Source organism: Thamnophis elegans, chromosome 3 (assembly GCF_009769535.1).
Source record: "Thamnophis elegans isolate rThaEle1 chromosome 3, rThaEle1.pri, whole genome shotgun sequence".
NCBI classification, from domain to species: Eukaryota; Metazoa; Chordata; class Lepidosauria; order Squamata; family Colubridae; genus Thamnophis; species Thamnophis elegans.
Window position 1 is genome coordinate 54,353,208 of NC_045543.1, and position 15,761 is coordinate 54,368,968.

The 15,761-nt window shown below is 39.7% G+C and overlaps 1 long non-coding RNA gene across 1 annotated transcript; it reads left to right on the forward strand.

Annotated features, from left to right (window-relative positions):
• Positions 1-493: 493 nt before the first annotated feature.
• On the forward strand, positions 494-15,172 carry LOC116505810. The gene is made up of 3 exons (XR_004254974.1): positions 494-574; positions 2,383-2,431; positions 15,093-15,172. It is a non-coding gene; the product is annotated as an uncharacterized LOC116505810 (long non-coding RNA).
• Positions 15,173-15,761: the final 589 nt, after the last annotated feature.

Genomic DNA, 15,761 nt, shown 5'->3' on the forward strand with positions numbered 1-15,761 from the left:
AACCCATTTTTTTCCCTACATTGCTTTAATTGGGGAAAGGGAATAGCCTTTGATTTGGGAAATGGTCTCAAATTATTTATTTTAAAATAAATATCACCAAGATTTATTTCTAATATCTGAGTTTAAGAGGGACGCTTTGAAGTAGTAGAGAGTATTTGTGTTATTAATAGCCAGGTACATCTGATTTACCTCCTCTTCCCCCATTTGATTAGGTATTTTCCATCTGTTGAAATTGCTAGCAACATTTTCATACTTTTCTTTTGAGACAGGAAAAAATATTCCACATCCTTCTTGAATTTTATCATAGGTGTGCCTGAGTACATGCATTTCACATTTGCAAAGTCCATTATTTCCTGGTTTCATCAGATTTATGATGATTACAATTCCTTAGAATATGTGAGATCTATCTATATAATAACTACATTTGAAAACCACTTAGTGAAAAGGAGGTGAGCTCCATATGGTGCTTTTGTGTTTGTAGGTGACTGTCTGCCCTGGCCCCACTTCTCAGATTGTGTTTCACACTTCAGTCCAAATTGGCAAGATATGTTGAAGATTTGAAGTAAATGGTGAGGTAAGTGCCCTAAAGTTTAAGAGGTTCTTTATCCATAGAATGGAAATAGATATGCATAGTGGTGGGATTCAAATAACAACTGGTTCTCTGCCCTAATAACCAACTGGGTAGGGGTGTGTCAGTGGTCATGTGCCTGGATGGTCATGGCCAGTGGGTCGATGGGTGCTTCGCCTTAGCTGTTACAATGTAATAAGGGTTAACCAGAGAGCCAGTTTCTGTAAGCAAGGCAATAAAGATTAGGCTAGAAACAACAACAGAATGTTTCCATCCTGCCTTCCTTACAGGATTAGCCCTGTAAAGTGGAAAAAAACCAAAATGAAATTTCTTCCAACAACCGGTTCTCCAAACTGCTTAACAACAGTGTTCCTGAATAGGTGCGAACTGGCTGAATCCCACCACTGGATATGTACATCATTTCACATATTAAGATTTGCCATGGTTCATGTGGTTTGCATTTTTAAAGTTGTTTCAAGTTGTGTATGAGGGCACCTTCTAACAAGGCAGTTACAACTGTGGCATTTGTTTCATACTTCATTGCATTTTGTAATGGACAAGTTGGGAGCTTAACTCATTGTTCTGAGATATTTCGGAATTTCATTTTAAATTGTAGGTAATGGCTAACTTTTTTCCTTCTACAATATGTGTTTTATGTAATTGCCCTCAAAGTATGATGATTCCAGTAGGAGTTCTTGCTCTGTGGACCTGTGGTACAAATTCTGTTTTTTAAGAATATTTCGTAGCTTTTTGTTGTGCTTAAGATAATAATAGCTCATTCAGATGTTTGGTTTTTCCATTATCATCTTTAAGAATCAAATTTGTATCACAAATATGTTTTTGGTCTGTTTTGAGATGATTTCATAAGATATCTAAAGAGATAGAGTGATTGTAACCTTTTGGACTACATATAGTCCTTGACTTATGACTGGTCATTTAACAACCATTTTAAATTTCAGTAGGCCCAGAATGGGTGCTTTAGGCCCAGTAAAGCACTTCTGGCCATTGTAAAATGAGTCACATGATTGTGATTTGGATTTTTTTGCCAGTTTCTGGTAAAAAACGTCCATTTAGAAGAATTCTAAGGGTTCATACTTAGGGACATGGCGTTGACTTAATTACTGTGGGTCCACTTAGCCATGGTGATTCATTTAATAGCCAGTGCAAAAAATGTGAACTCGGGTCTGGTGACATGGGAGCCTGGAATTATAACCTTAACAATTTATGACTGGAAATCTGATCCCAATTGTTGTAAATTAAGGCCTACCTGTAGGTATACTGTAAAATAATCCTTGCCTGCTCTGAATTTTGAAGTATTCAAGACATACTATGCATGAAACTTTACTCTGAAGAAAGATAAAATATATTTTTTAAACTATATTTTTTTCACTTGAAATCTCTCTAGATTAAACTCTTCTGTTCCTTCCTTCCTGATGAAATGTACTTTGACTAGCCTGCTAATCTAATACTTGGAGTATATTAAGTAATAATAATTTAATACTTTGTAAAGAAAAATTAAAACAATAGTCTATTCTTCATTTTATTAAAGTATATTATAGGTTCTACACCTCTGTGAAAAATCTCTACTTTCTTGATTTATATATATAGATGAAAGTACATTCAATAATTATAGCTCTAAGAAAAACAACAACAGTAAAATTGTTTTTGCATTTTATGTCATAAAATTAAATTTAATATCAGGTACAAATTCTAGAAAGAATGAAGCCTTGAGCTGTAAATGCTTTTAGGGTGATTCAATTCCAGATACATAAAGTTTACTAACTCCCTTCTCATAATCTGTTATTTTTAAACAGGTTAATCTGGGGAAGTTAATCCTGCAGTATATAATTTATAAACATGAGGGTGAGTAACCTTTGATGACTACATCAAACCATGAAATAATAGAATACTCTGGTTTCTTTCAGGTATCCTGCATTTCAAGTTTAGCCATATTAATAGTTAATTTTCAAGGTTGTTGAGAACAAAATGTTTCCTGTGTTAAGGTCATTTCTTGACAGAAGATGTGCTGAGAACCATTAATATCAAATGATTAATGCAGACACATGAGAAAATAAAAGAAGGTGGAGATTCCCCCCCCCCTTATTAAAAATTACTTTTGTGCATACTGTATGTTATATCATCAACATTAATTTAAAGTAGTATTTCATGAACTGTTAGTCAAAACAGTTTGTGGAATTGTTGGAGACTATATTCTATATCCGTGATGGCAAACCTATGGCACATGTGCCACAGGTGGCACACGGAGCCATATTTGCTGGCACAGCAGCCCTTGGCAGCCCTCAGCTCCAGCACACATGTGCGCGCTGGCCAGCTGATTTCCAGCCTTCCGGAGGGCCGTGGGGGCCTTTTTCACACTCCCCAGGCTCTGGAGGCTTTCCTGAAGCCTGGGGAGGACGAAAACAGTCTCCCCCAGCCCTTTGGAAGGCTGGAAATCAGGAAATCCTAAGGAGCCTGGGGAGGGTGAAAATCCTTTCCCATGCGGGGGTCGCTCACGCATGCATGGTGGTGGGGTCACTCATGCATGCGCGGGTGGGTGGGCACACCCTCACGCACACAATAGTGTTTGCACACACAGTTTTGGCACACTTTATAAAAAGTTAGCCATTACTGCTCTATATCATTGCTTATACATTTCCTTTCTTCACACTCTCCATGGAATTTTTTTGCATCTTACAGGGTCCAATGATTTCACATTTTTCCCAATAAAAAACAGCTTTTTAAAACTGAACGGTTAAAACACCAATTTTCCAACCTTATATGTCTATGCTATATGCTTGGTCTTGCATTTAATGTGTTAATGGTTATTAGAAACTAAAGTAAACCTGGCTACTTCCTTATTTCAGATGAATTTCATAATTTATTGGAGGCTGTTTTTGTTTGCCAACAAGTTACATTTATTGATACTATATAATCCAGCATTTACTAGAAAAAGACTTTATGCTTGGGATGTGTAAATGCATGGAAAGGAGTTAGGGAACGTCTTGCGGAGTAAATGGAATGATTTCCCCCTCCCTTCTGTTCAGTCTGAGTCTCAGAGACTCGCTGGACAAGCCCTTGTAATTTTCTTGGCAAGATTTTTCAGAAATGGTTTGCCATTGCTTCCTTCTGAGAGAAGGGCTGAGAGAAAGTGGCTAACCCAAAATCACTGAGCTGGCTTTAAACCTAAAGCGGGACTGGAACTCAGAGTCTCCTGTTTTCTAGCCTGCTGCCTTAATCACTATACCAAGCTCACTTTCAAATGGAATGTACTTTTATTTGTGTTATTTGCTTTTGCCCTGTGACAGACTAAGTGTCAGAAAGTAGACAAGCTATCATTATTTGTATCTATTTGTATGTATAAAAGTTAAACACAGGAGCAGAAAAACTCTTCTTTATTTCTTGATCTTCCCATGATACAAATACTGTACAACATTTTTGAAAGAAGTGAGCAGTTACCCTGTGAGATTTACAGCAGTAAAGCAAGATGTTATTACTAAATTACTACTAACTAACTAACTAACTAACTAACTAACTAACTAACTAACTAACTAACTAACTAACTAACATCAGCAATGCAACCATAATCTAGTCCTATTATCTGTAAATGCATTCAATCAGTCCAGAGCTTTCTGAATGTAAAATAATGGGTCAATCCATGGAATTATCAACCTCCTTGAAAATAACTTTTAGGAAAAGCTATATTGCAGAAACAAAATAAGTTTACTTTTCAGGGAATGGATAGATTGGCAATTTGAGAGTTTGAGTTCTTTACTGTGAGCTACAATAGTAGCTTAGGAGAGAGAAAACGTACGTTAATATGGATGTAAGAAAGTGTCAACATTTAAAAAAATGAAAGTTAAACCTTTAACGCTGTCCATTTTGAGGTAGTGAGAAGAGAAAATGCTTCCTACTTTCTCTGCATAGACTCATGTCCTTCTGATTCCAGGTGTTATTTACTTTTGAAAATACTGTATTTATACCATATAAATAAAAGACTAAGTGGATATTTTGTTCAACAGTACAAAATACTGAGACTGGTTTTCATTAAAATAATGTACATCCTATTAAAGATAATATGTAATTTGCTCTTGGAGAAAACCTATAAGTGATTCAGAAGAATCTGATAGGTATGATGACAATATATATATATATATATATATATATATATATATATATATATATATATATATATATATATATATATATATATATATATATATATATATATATATAGTCTATAATATGGACACACAAATGAGTCATGACAGTACCCTGTTTCCCTGAAAATAAGACCTCCCCAGGTAATAATTCCAATCGAGTTTTTGAGCGCATGCACTAAAATAACCCCTCCCCCCAAAATAAGCCCTCCTCCCAAATATTGCAACACAGGAATAGCCATGAGATGACCACGCTCGCCGCCTCCTGCACCCAAAAATAATAAGACCTCCCCAAATATAAGGCCAAGTGCTTATTTTGGGAGTCAAAAGAAAATAAGACACTGTCTTATTTTTGGGGAAACATGGTACTAGAACAGATAGCTCTCTACATGGTACTAGAACGGATGTGTTAGCCCTCTAATAGGAGACTCACAAATAGCATATTGACAGTTCTAGATCCTTAGAACTGTTACAGTATGAGGCCAGAGGATTGCAGGAATCTTTTAATAGCTGTACCATGTTATCTTCACAGCTTCATCTTACCAGTTGAAAATAAAACTGCATTAACTCAAAGGCTTGTTTATTTAATCAGTTGGTGATCTAGGCAAATTCCTTATAATTGTTTACTCAGTTATTTTCTAATATACAGTAACAATTTCTTTCATTTTTTTCATTTTTTCATTTATTAAGATTTATAGGCCGCCCTTCTCCCTGAGGGGACTCAGGGCGGCTTACAATCACAGGGAAGGGGGTGCAGTAATAAAGACAAACAATAAGTGAACAAAATAAAATAGTAAAACACAACTTGCATTCAACAGTCAACACTCGGGCGGGTAATTTAAGAACTTATCCCCAGGCCTGCTGGGAGAGCCAGGTCTTAAGGGCCGTGCGGAAGGTCTGGATGGTGGTGAGGGTACGGATCTCAACGGGGAGATCGTTCCACAGGGTCGGAGCTGCAACAGAAAAGGCTCTCCTCCGTGTAGTCGCCAGTCGACATTGACTGGCAGATGGAATCCGGAGGAGGCCCAATCTGTGCGATCTAATCGGTCGAAGGGAGGTAATCGGCAGAAGGCGGTCTCTCAAGTACCCAGATCCACTACCATGGAGTGCTTTAAAGGTGGTCATCAATACCCTGAAGCGCACCCAGAGATCGACAGGTAGCCAGTGCAGCTCGCGGAGGATGGGTGTAATGTGGGCGAACCGCGGTGCGCCCACTATCACTCGCGCGGCTGCATTCTGGACTAACTGCAGTCGTCGGATGCACTTCAAGGGCAACCCCATGTAGAGCCCATTGCAGTATTCCAGCCTTCCTGTGATCTACAAGGGCTCGAGTGACTGTTGCGAGAGCCTCCCGGTTCAGGTAGGGCCGTAACTGACGGGCCAGGCGAACCTGGGCAAATGCCCCCCTGGTCACAGCCGACAACTGATGGTCAAAAGTCAGCTGTGGATCCAGGAGGACTCCTAGATTACGGACCCTATCTGAGGGGTATAAAATTTGACCCCCCAGCCTGAGTGTTGGAATATCGGCCAAATTGTTGGGAGGGAAACACAACAGCCACTCGGTCTTGTCCGGGTTGAGTACCAGTTTGTTAGCGCTCATCCAGTTCTTAACGGCCTCAAGACCCTGGTTCATCACGTCCACCGCTTCATTGAGTTGGCACGGGGCGGACAGATACAATTGTGTATCGTCCGCATATTGATGGTATTTTATCCCGTGCCTCCGGATGATCTCGCCCAGCGGTTTCATGTATATGTTAAATAGTAGGGGGGATAAGACCGAACCCTGCGGCACCCTGTATGTTAGGGGCCTCAGGGACGATCTCTGCCGCCCGACCAACACCGACTGCAACCTGTCCGAGAGGTAGGAGGAGAACCACTGCAAAACAGTGCCTCCCACCCCCACCTCCCGCAGTCGTCGCAGAAGGATACCATGGTCGATGGTATCGAAAGCCGCTGAGAGGTCAAGGAGAACCAGGATGGACGCATGGCCTCCATCTCTGACCCTCCAGAGATCATCAGTCAATGCGACCAAAGCGGTTTCAGTGCTGTGACCAGGTCTGAAGCCGGACTGGAAGGGGTCAAGATAACTAGCTTCCTCCAAGGCCCGTTGAAGCTGGAAGGCCACCACCTTCTCAACAACCTTCCCAATAAAGGGGAGGTTGGAGACAGGACGATAGTTGTTTAAAATGGTTGGATCCAAGGATGGTTTCTTCAGGAGGGGTCTCACCACCGCCGTCTTAAGTGCGGCGGGGAAGTGCCCCTCCCAAAGGGAGGCGGTCACAACCGCCTGGATCCAGCCATGTGTCACCTCCCTGCTGTTGGCAACCAGCCAGGAGGGACACGGGTCCAGAATACAGGTGGAGGCACTTACAGCTCGAATGGCCTTGTCCACATCCCCAGAGGCAACATCCTGGAACTCAACCCAGAGATGGTTTGCCAAGTAATCCCCCTGTGTCTCGGCTGGATCTACGGCGGTGGAGTCCAAGTCCGACCGAAACCGAGCAGCTTTGTCCGCCAAGAACTGGGCATAGTCCTCAGCCCTACCCTGCAAGGGGTCTCCCACATCCCTCCTATTGAGGAGGGAGCGGGTGATCCTAAACAGGGCGGCTGGGCGTGACTCGGCGGACGCTACCAAGGCGGAGATATGCGTTCTTTTGGCAACTCTTAGTGCCCGGATGTAATCCTTGGTGCAGGTAGTTAAAAGTGCTCGGTTCGCCTCGGACTTATCGGACCTCCACAGGTGCTCTAGGCGTCTCCTCCGGCGCTTCTTCTCCCGGAGCTCCTCGGTGAACCAAGGAGGTCTCCGGGATCCCCTGACCCGGAGGGGCGCCAGGCGGCATCGGAGTCTCCGCCGAACTGTGGGCGAGAGTGTCGGGAATTACCCCAAGCTCCGTCTGGAACCTCAAAGGGTCCATAAGTCGCCTGGGGCGGAACCACCTGGTCGGTTCCTCCTCCCTACGGTGGGGGTTTGGCCTCCGGAAGTCAAGCCTCAGTAGGCAGTGGTCTGACCACGACAGGGGTATGATCTCATTACCCCTCAGACCAAGATCACGCATCCACTGCTCCGAGAGGAATACGAGGTCGAGCATGTGACCCGCTGTATGAGTTGGGCCCCGGATTACCTGGGTCAAGTCCATGGCTGTCATGGAAGCCATGATCTCCTGCGCCCCGTCAGAGCGTTCGCCGAGCGATGGCAAATTAAAGTCCCCCAGAACTATAAGCCTGGGGAGCTCAACTGCCAGCTCGGCTACTGACTCGAGGAGCGAGGGGAGGGATGCTGCAACGCAGTTGGGAGGCAGGTACGTTAGCAGCAGACCCACTTGACCCTTGAGGTCCAACTTTATCAGCAGGGACTCACACCCGGCAAGCTCCGGAGCAGGGACCCTACGAGGTAACAGAGACTCCCGGATAATAATAGCCACACCGCCACCCCTTCCCTGGGCTCTCGGCTGATGAAGCACCTGAAATCCCTCTGGGCACATCTCTACAAGGGGGACTCCTCCTTCTGTGCCCAGCCAGGTTTCAGTAATACATGCCAGGTCTGCCCTCTCGTCAACAATTAAGTCCCGGACGAGGGGAGCTTTGTGAACAACAGACCTGGCATTTAGCAACAGCAGCCTGAGACCAGGGTCCTGACTACTCACGCCATCTGGTCTTGGAGTGGGACTCATAGGGCCGGAAGGAGGGATCTCTGTAATGTAGCGAACCCTCCTTCCCCGGTAATGGCTTGCCCTAAAGTCCCCGCCACTTCGATTTTCCTTTGTCCTTTTTTCTCTTTCCTTTTTCCCTTGTCTTGTTATATGCTAGATATTATATGTTGAATTATTAAGTCTTTGATTACATTGTCATGTAATACTTCATTCTGAATGTTTATTGAAAAATAAAAACCATGTAACATGTATTCAATCATTAAAAATCTATCCTTTTCTTCAATTGGTAGAAAATGCTACAGAGAGCATTCAGAAAGACAGTTCCTTATGGTACCCAACGAAATATATGTATTTTGTGTTTTTCACCTTAACATTTTTCCTAGTATGAAAAAAACATGATAAATGGATGATGAAAACACCTGGATCTCTTTACAGACTTTAAAGACATTACAGCCTTTAAAATCTTGTCTAGAATATTCTGTGTTACAAAACATTCTGAAAAGTATTTATAAACGTATTAGAAAAATGTTTACAGAATTTAACCTGCATTTAATTTTGCATATATTGAAATTTATCATCTGGTGTTATAGATATAGCATCTATATGTATAGATATAGTATCCTATATTAAGTATTTATATGTAGGTCAGGAGATCTGACTTATCTAAATGATTTGATCCATATTTAGAAATTGGCTTGCTCAATTCAAATTTCCATTTAAATAAGAGAATATTAACTCCAAATGCATGCCTTTAGAATATTACAGTTTTTTGAGAAACTGAATATTTCTTGATGAACTGAAGAATTCCAGATCCATTATTTTTATGTGGTTCTCTTGTATGTGATCTATTTGGGAGTTGGGACTTGGAAGAGTAAAATTATGTTTCTGTTCTAACAGTAAATATTTTGCTTCAAGAGTTTCCCTTAAATGTCTCCAGCTTTGCTTTGGCATTTATAAAGCAGCAGGATACCATTATCCTATGATAAAAGTCTTTTGCACAGACATGATAGTTTAATTAGAGCAATATGGAAACAACTTTAGTATCTTTGACATAGACTCTGCATAGTGAGTCATTGATATTATAACCAAAGACAGATTTTTGGCATTATTAAGGACAGTAGGAAAAGGATTTAGGAATATAAAATTCTTCTCCATTGAAATGGCAATTTTCTAAACAGATTCTAAACAGATAGACAAGGCCAGGGATTTGTCAGGGCCCCTAACAATGGCAAAAGGTGAAATCCCCAGTAATACTGCCATTAAACTTGGGGCACTCCAATATGTTATTGTGAGATTATGCTTGGTTTCAATAAGAATAATGTGTTTGTTTGTTTGTTTATTTATTTATTTATTTATTTATTTATTTATTTATTTATTATTTTATTATTAAAATTTATATGCCACCCAATCCCGTAGGACTCTGTTTCTGTTTTGCCTAGTAGATTTGCTTGTTCCTTGAATTGGCAGTACCATTATACTGCCAATTGTACTAAATACATTTTTGTCCTTTTCGCTGAATAAGTCTTAGGCTTGTATTTATAAGAATATAATTCTCCTAGAACAATTCTTGCACCAGTAGCAAAGAAAATGAGTTTATGAGGCAGGAGGAATGACTATATGATGGAAGATTTATCTGTGAGTTAGAAAAAAAATACGGAATTGTGTGATATTTTCAAAACAGTTTTTACTACTAATTTTAGGTAGAATCATTCTGGATCTAAGTTTATGGGTAGGGAATCTATTCTCATCTAAATTTATTATATATTAGAATCAGCAGTCTGCAAAATGTAGTCAATGGTAAGGAATAGAATGAATTATAATGAAATAACATTTTGGGAGTATTTGGCAAACCAATAATAACTTTGAATCCATTTGGAAATTCAGTTAATAGGGCTGCTTGTTATGTACCAGTACTTATACTCTGAGCAATGATGAGATTGCTTGTTATACAGAAAGTCCTCAACTTACGACTATAATTGAGCCCCAAATTTATGTTGCTAAATAAGACATTTGTTAAGTGAACTTTGCTCCATTTTACGACCCTTTTGCCACAGTTGTTAAGTGAATCCCTACAGTTGTTAAGTTGGTAACATGGTTGTTAAGTGAATCTGACTTCCTCATTGGCGTTGGTTGACAGAAGTTTACAAAATGTGATCACATGAATACCAGGACACTGCAACCATCATAAATATGAACCAGATATCAAGCATCCAAATTTTAATCAAGTGACCATTGGGATTCTGCAATGATCGTAAGTGTGGGAATTGTTTGTAACTCATTTCTTTCAGTGCTGTTGTAACTTCAAACAGTCACTAAAGGAACTGTTGTAAGTCAAGGACTACCTCAGTGGTGGGTTGCAGGTGGTATGGCCCAATACAGGTGTACTGGAGCCTGCCTGGAGGACCGGGTACGGTTCCGGTACAGTGCCCCGGAGGGCCCACCCGTTTGCCCACACTCCTTACCTGTCTTTAAACTCTTCGGCGCTTCCGTGCAGGCATCACTGGAAGGTAAAATGTATGCGCACGATGTGCACGTTCATGTGGAGGATGCTGGGCCCCGCTGCAACCGTACCAGTTGTAACGGGATCCAGAACCCACCACTAGACTACCTGTACATAAAAAATGGAAATACTAATAGGATAGATGCTTTTTTCAACATTTATTCTAAGAAATAACTTGGTAGATGACGAGCAGCTTTCTACAATTACAGAACTGATGTGTGTGTGTGTGTGCGTGCGTGCGTGTGTGTATGTATGCATGTGTGTATAACTTTTCCAACTCAATCATTTTATCACTTCTCAATTTCCCAAAATTGTTTCCATGTTTTCCCTATCTATTGGAAAAAAGATAACGCTTATTTCTTAGTTTGGAAGAAAAGTCACAGCAAAGGTCTCAAATTCAAACTCAAGTGCTTGCCTGAGGCTGAAGTCTATACCACTAAACCCTTTTCTTATATTGTTGCAAAAGTCTCCAATGAATCAGTTTTTTTTAAAGAAGAGTATCATAGTATCAAATTAAACAATAGTAACAAAAAACCCATACACCTTAAACTGCCTTTTCACTATTTCATTTTGACCACTTACAAGGCAACATTCTTCGTTAATCGGATCCTAACATTTGGTTTGGTTATTATGAACCTAATCATTAACATTTGGCAGGATTTATCCCCTCAGAAAAAGCAACTAAACCTAAAATTATTTCCAATACTGCCAAGCAATAAAAATTGCATTGGCACTTCTCAAAGAGAGAGAGAAAAAAGTGTTTTGTCTTCAATTTGGCATATGCCACTTTCATAGTAAGAGGCAGTAATTTCTGGAAATTTAGCTCAGTTTCAAAGCTCAATTTTAATGGAAAGCAGGCTAAAAATTGATTACATAAATATATTTTATCACACACAGGGGAAAAAAACAGCTGCAGCTGTGAAGAACAAGGAAGCCATAAGTGATGTTGGCCTTGCCTGTCCATGCTTCAATCACTCCGTCACCAGTTTGTTGAGGTCCAACTTCAGCCTGGTGCACGCATGGCAAACTGACAGGCTCTGAGATATGTTCAGCTTTAATGGTCAGTAGGACACTGGCAGCTTTGTGGAGTGCACTGATGCAAAGAAAGAGTTTTGAAGTATTAAAGGATCTGCATTTCTGTAACTCCTACACAGGTGCAGACTACTGGGGACAGCCACACAAAGCTTCCACCAGGGCAGAACATTTGAAAGAGAGATTATTCAAATGCTGTGCACAATCCTATTATACACATGTTCCCCTTTTGTTGCCATGACACTTGCAACTTACCATATATACCTTTCATTTAAAACTCCATCAGCATCTTGATGTGGCAGAAGACTGTTTTCTCAGTCTTCCTCAAACTTAGTTTGTGCCAAAAACAATTTAAATTGAACCGATAGAGCTCACACTGTGGAGCTGCATATGGCTCTTTCATCCCTCTGCTGTGGATCCCTGTCACCAGTCGGCACCACAATTTTGAGAGGAGCTTCCAGTTGGGGTGGGGGAAGCAGGTGCGCCAGGAGGAGACTTTATGGCAAGGAGTAGGTTTTCTGATCAGCTCCACAATTGATAAGGCTTTCCATTAGGACAGGTAGAGGAAAAAGGATGCCGCTGTAGGAGGATACTCTATGGTGGGGAAACCAGACTTCTGGTCAGCTCCAGAATGGAAAGGGGGCTTCTGGTTAGGACCTTTGTGGCTCTTTGAGTGTTGCCGACCCCTGCCCTATTGGGATGTTAAAGTAGTATTCGACTTATGACCCACAATTGAACCCAACATTTCTGTTGCCAAGCCAAACAGTTGCTAAATGAGTTTTGCCCCATGTTATGTCTTTTCTTGCCACAATTGTTAAATGAATCATTGAGTTGCTAAGTTAATAACATGATTGTTAAGTGAATCCTGGTTTCCCATAGACTTTGCTTGTCAAAAGGTTGAAAAACTTGATCACATGACCCTGGAATATAGCAACCATAAATACATGCCAGTTGCCAAGTGTTTGAAGGTTGATTGTGTGGCCATGGGGATGCAAACATCATAGGTATGAAAAATGGTCATAAGTCACTTTTTTGATTGCTGTTGTAACTACAATCAATCATTAAAATGAATGGTTCAACTCTATAATAAAATTGATTATTGAATCATAAGAGCAATAGAAAACAGGTGAAGAGATGTTGGAAGAGTTGAATTTTGCAACCGAAGCATGCATTTAGGAACATAAGAATCAGAATGGTATATAGCTTCAAAGAGGTGGTTTGGTTTGGTAATGCTTTCACCTAAATAAATGCCTCATTAAAATGATCTTTAAAATAAATACAGTAAATGTAAAATGGAAGGGGATACAATTGTTTTTTTAACAATCAGATGAAATACACTACATTGTATGTAGAACTACTTGGAACTATTTGGTTAAATCAATATTTATTTCTTTGATCTCACCTTAAAATTAAAACAATGATGCTAAAGGGGTCTAACCACCAAATGAAACAGAACAATTAAAAATAATATAGAATTAAAAACAGGACATATGCATGAATGGGAGAAATAAAACCCAAATAAATAATGTAGTATATAGAACATCTTAGAAACAATCGAACTGGCTTACATTGTTCCATCAGAAACTAATCTTGGAAAACAGTAAGTTCACCGTTATGAGGCACTAGGTCTTTCTTCAAGCAATATTTATGCCTACATGTTTTAAAGTATTTGTCCATTTATACTCCAAACAATGCAATTCATTATATGCATCAATTCTGGCTTAGGAACTGGTTTATTCAAGTGGTCAAGATGACTTTAAGGAGGCGAACTTTGTGGGAGGGGAAACATCTTCCCTGAAGTCCACTCCACACTGTTCTTAGAGTTTCATTCCACTTCATAGAGTGGTGAATACTGTAGTGGGAGTTCTTATCTCCCAGACAGTATCATTCTTTCTTCAGGGTCTGGAAGATTAAATCTGGAAGTTGACCTCCTTCAAGTCCTGTTGTGTTTCCTCATTGTGATGGTGGTGTATGTTTCTGGGAGCGATGAGCAAAGAATACTGGTGATACCTGCCAGGGTATATGGTCCCAGAAGAGTCACTGAAAATATTATAGTCATTGCAACTGGCCAGCTAAATCTAGCAGGAAACTATATTTGGCAGCAATGTCATAGGTTGATGTTCTAGGCATCTGCCTATTGGGGCTAACAGCTGGAAATATTAAAAAGAAAAATATAATTGGACTATATATGGCTTAGGAAACTATGAAGCAGGATAACGATTTATTAATTTCTGTCAATCTAATAACTTCTTCATTGTTAGCACAATCTTCCAATAATAAAAATGACACACGTACAGACATCATCAGATGGAAGAAATCAAATTGGCTACATTATAGGTAGATGGATGAACAGACATGTCCATCAGAAACATCAGAAATTACTTTAAAGTCCTGAATCTCTTCCACTGAAGCTCTGTGGAATCAAATTAAAGAAGTTGTTAAGGATGAATAATGAAAAGAGACTGCCAAAGACCATAACAGAAGTAACAGAAAAAAAGTAAATTATTGTCAGAAAAAAATAATGGAAATAGCTAAGAACAGAAGAGAAGCCAAAACCAAAAAACAGTAAAAACACGAGGAAGGAATTTAGCAAAGAATTTCAGAGAGCTATTAGAAGAGACAAAGAGATCTCTGAATTCAGAAGGAGGTTTCAACTTTGAATTGGTGTGTTAAAGAATGCCAATGGGCAGATAGTAACTAATTTAAAGATCAAAAAGATTGGAAGGACTGAAATTCTGTATGTTAGAAATGTCAGCAATTCTGTCAGATACCTTAGAAGGCATTCTCTGTATACAGGAATTTCTAGTACTAGAAGATGAAGTTAGACCAGCACTTTGATCATTGTTAAATCAAAAGACTAGCGGGAATGATGGAATATCTAAAGAGCCATGGTACACAATGGAACTGATCATCTAAGTATGTGATATCTAGAAGATGACTTTAACTTGATGGTACATCATCATTATAATTTTCAGTCTGTTTATCTACAATTTGGAGGACACTGAAGATGGGAAAGTCTAGTGAAAGCTAGATGTGGGTGAATTTGGTGACTATGATGAGAACTAGAGCCAATTCATACTTTCAGTTGTTTTTGTTCATGCATTTCCTTCCTTCAACATCGTTCTGCTTTTGTTACATGCAAGTAAAATAACATTCATATTTATCCATGTCATTTTCATTTGCAGATGGAAAGGCTAGCTATAAGGTCAAAAGTTCAAAGGGAATATTTGCTCCTAGTCTGTGAGATGAGAACAAAGACAACCAGAAGTCCAGCAAAACCACAAGCAAAGATGGTTCCGTTTGATCCTAGTATGAAGATTGTAGATCTCTTAAAAGTGCAAAAACACAGTTTGGATATGAACTTGTATACAACTACAGTATACTATTAATTATCCTCTAATGTTATTTAACTATCGTACTCCATATTTTTCTCCTTTTTTCTCTTTTGCTACACACAAACACAAACACCCACACACGTTGTAGTGTTTCCTACTTCATGATTTTGAAGAGACAGAACAATAATTTCAAGCACTGATAAGTCCCAGCAAGGCAGTTACTAACCATAAGGTTCCCTCCCCCCAAGACATTACAGAAACAAAGCTCTCACTTGTGTTTTTGTTCAGCCTTAAAGAAGGATTGTTTCAGAGAAAACTATCTCAACTTACAGAAATACTGAGGATATTGGTCCATTTTCATAGTGAAAACAATGTCAATCCTTGAAACAGTAATAAATTTCAATTAATAAAATTAATTGAAGCAATCTATGGTTACATTTTGTTCTGGAACATTATCTGTGATAAACTTCAAGTTCAGCCTAGTATTTCCTACATGTAGTAAGAGTATTTCTTATTCCA